The sequence below is a fragment of the Pongo abelii genome, chromosome 2 (genome assembly GCF_028885655.2).
Source record: "Pongo abelii isolate AG06213 chromosome 2, NHGRI_mPonAbe1-v2.0_pri, whole genome shotgun sequence".
NCBI classification, from domain to species: domain Eukaryota; kingdom Metazoa; phylum Chordata; class Mammalia; order Primates; family Hominidae; genus Pongo; species Pongo abelii.
Window position 1 is genome coordinate 153,530,540 of NC_085928.1, and position 3,844 is coordinate 153,534,383.

Sequence of the window (3,844 nt, forward strand, 5' to 3'; positions counted from 1 at the left end):
GTTAAAAGTGTTAAAATCAGAATGACTTGTGCAAGGTACTACAGATAATTATAGCACTGAGAGAAGTCACACTAGGGTCTCTTGGCTCTCCAAGGGCATATGCATTTTAAAAAATTATACTACATGATTAGAAATCAACCCATGGTGAGTTTAAAAATATTTTATTGATAAAATGACAAAACTTAGCCTGCTTATTTTTAAAATGCATACAAAGGTAGTTAAAGAAGCATTTTGTCCAACTTTATTGTGCAAAGTGCAAAGTCGAGTTCTGATTATTGATTAATTTTGACCTAGTCTACAAGAATATTAATATTTAACATAGTGAAATAACCTGGTGCTATGACTAGAACTGTTCGGCAATTGTTAGGTTCTTTCAGTAAATATCAAGAGCTTTTTGTTATTCACACTCTTTGTACCAGGGGTGTGTCACAATGAAAGGAAGATCTATCCCAAATTCTACCAAGTGGACCATTACTTATTAACAAAGAGATACTATGGAACCTATTAGGTCTGAGGGAAATGCTCCACACTCTGTCTTCAAACACTTGTTCAATGGGATACTAGGTTTTATTCCTAGACCCTTCCATGGATACAAGTATAGATTACATTTGGAATCTATTAGCTTTTGGAAACATGGCTTTTATTATTTATTTAAAATCTTCATGCAGAAGGAAAGAAAAAAGGAAGCATATATCAGAAATCAGACACCTTAATTCTTAGGACATCAGTTTCAAAGTGGTTCAAATAAATGTTTTGAAAATGGGAATATTAACAATAAATTAGACCAAATATGATTTTTTAAAAATTAAAATGTATATTCAAAACCCAGGGAGACATCATAAAGTAAATATAGATGTCAAAATAACTGTAGATATACTTTGAAAACAATTGGAGTTGTTATTATTTGGAAGAACAAAGAGCAATATGACTTTGAAGGGCTCATGAAGTGTGTTACATAGAGTAAAAGTTAAGGACTTTAATAAATTTAATTGAGATTTTAAATTTTAGAACATATATTGCAAGTTTATTTTGATTATAGGGGGACTAATCTTATCATCATATTCTTTCCTCTTTGGATATAAAAACATACATATTTATACTGTTACATTATTTAGCCTTACCTCTGCCTTTTAAAGTACTATCATTGTTCACTCTAAGAGACACTGGAGAAGATGGACATGATGAAAAGTGAGTAAGAAGGATCTTTTTGGTAGGCAGCAGCAAACTACAACTGCAAGTGAGGGCAAGATGGAATGAATCCTGTAGCCACTGTTAGCCCAATAGTTTTTCCAATTTATGCCAGCATCCTGAAGTTATTTGTCCTGTGCCTCCATGCAGTTCTTCCAGGCTTACATGTTGTGGTGTGTACTGTTGTACACTACATGTATGCTCTTTTTAAAATGTACTGAATCCCATTTGCAGTTATTATGCCAATTATTCTGTAACTTCAAGAGAGTGGTGAAACTTCTGGCCCTGAAATTGCATTATTTTTATAGCCGAATTCTTTTTATTAATTGTAGGAGTCTGCAGTTTCCACCTAAATCAATCTCCTTCTCACTCCTGAGAAATGTAGTCTGGGGATCTGACGAAGTCTTGCATTCTTCTCTATTCTTCGGATCATACCATTCCTTTAAAATATTTATTATTTTAATTACCTTTTTTTATATTTTATGTGGCTTTGTCTGACTCCAGGTCATGCCTTATGGAATCTTGCTAATGATATTTCCCTTGAATCAGAAAACAACTTCTAATTGATGTATTTACATTTACTTATTTGTATATTCATCATAATAAATGATTCAATAATATCAACTTGATTTAATACAAAATGAAATAGAAATACATTTTTTCTCTTCTTCCTTCTTAGGTTATTTTATGTTAGCTGTTTCTTTTCCATTGACGTATTTACATTTACTTATTTGTATATTCACCATAATAAATGATTCAATAATATCAACTTGATTTAATACAAAACGAAATACAAATACATTTTTCTCTTCTTCCTTCTTAGGTTATTTTATGTTAGTTTTTTCTTTTCCATGTATAATTGTGGATTTACGGCTTTTCAGGTTTGATGTATGGCAGTCAACGTCAGCCAATTTTGTCTTTTTGATGCTCAGTGATCACAACTTTGGCCAATGGAAGCCCCATTTAGATTGACTTTGTTGTAATTTTGACATAATCTCATAAACCTTGAAAGCTTTCTAGTTTTTTGGCACAATAAGATCATCTTCATTCACTTTATACCTTCTTGCCTCAAATACAGCATCAGTCATGTGTCTAAGAAGCCTGGAAAAAATTTACTGGAGGCCAGAACCTGGTACAAAGGTGTTTTGTGAGGGTGGCATTATTTCTGGGATATTCAGTCTACAAAGCTAAAAAACAAGTTTTTTCTTTGTTTTGTTTTGTTAAGATTCTCTGTAAAGACATGAGATAATCTTGTTTCATAGGCATATTTCTTATGGGAAATTTCTAATCTCAATCTATCAGTTCAAATTTTGATTCTTGATTTTAAAATACTACCTTCTTTATTTTCTCCTATATGATATATAGTATATGATATATCTTATGGGGCTCCAGGTTCCTAACAAAGTCAATATAAATAGTTATTTACTTCACTAAACGTGTAATAATAATTATTAATATTTACTAATAACACCATAGTGCCAAGATAAAAATACATTAATACAAACAATAAAACTACTAGAATGAAGTCCAAACATTTCTAAGTATTTCCTTTTGTTTATAAACTGCATTACTCTAAGGACTTGCAATCAGATTACTTTGTTCTAGAAAGTATATAGTCTTTGTGTGGCTACATAATTACTTAGTGATGGATAGTTTGGTTCAGTTATTTTCATTAGCTTTCAGTTTGAGGGCTTTGGCATTCTTACAACTAATTATATAAATTCTAAGAGTAGAAGCTGTTAGCTACTAGTCTTTTCTTGGTGGCTATCATCAACTACTAGGAGAGAGAAGAAATTGCTCTGCCATGTGATAAAATAAAATGCAAATAGTTTGGTCTTCAAAATTTTGTACATTATAATAATACCAGTATCTTTAATAAAAACATAATCATGACTGCATATACATTATATCTTAATATATAAGTATTACTGACTTTTTAGTAATATCAGTATCTCTGTATTTTATGCATTCAATTAAATAGATTTTAAACTCTGCTAAATAATATCTGTACCTTCCAAGCTTTTAAATTTATTTTGTTTCCTTTTCTGAGCTAAATTAAAAGAAAATTTTCTTATGTATATCCCCTCAAGAGCTCAACAACTCATGGCTTAAATTGATATACCAAGTTTACAGTATAGAAATCCAGATCTCACAATTAGGATCATATTAATTCAGTACAAGTCAATCTTTAATTTTGCACCTGGGATCTCAAGGCAATACCTCATATATTACAATTCTGTAATTATCAAAGAACAAAAGATGGATATATAGGTACTTAGATTTGGCTAGAATTCTGGGTCAAAAACAAACCTACTGTGTATATATTATTGATATCTTTAGTTTAATGAAAGGTCTAATGTACAAAGCCATTTTTTCAGAAGCTTTTTGATAAACACAAGTAGATACCTTATTACCTTAGGACTAATGAATTCACATTCTAAAATCTCAGAATATTATAAAACATATCAAAGGCATATCAAAATAAAATGCAATTGGTTTAAAAATAACTGGAAAATGTGGAAGATTTTATACTTGAGAAATTCAGGTGGAAACATTTCTATGGATTAATGTAATTTTTAGATTATCTGGGACCTGTTAGAATGATATTTGTAAAGGACACCCACGTTTCCAATTATAACATATTTCAATTGCAATT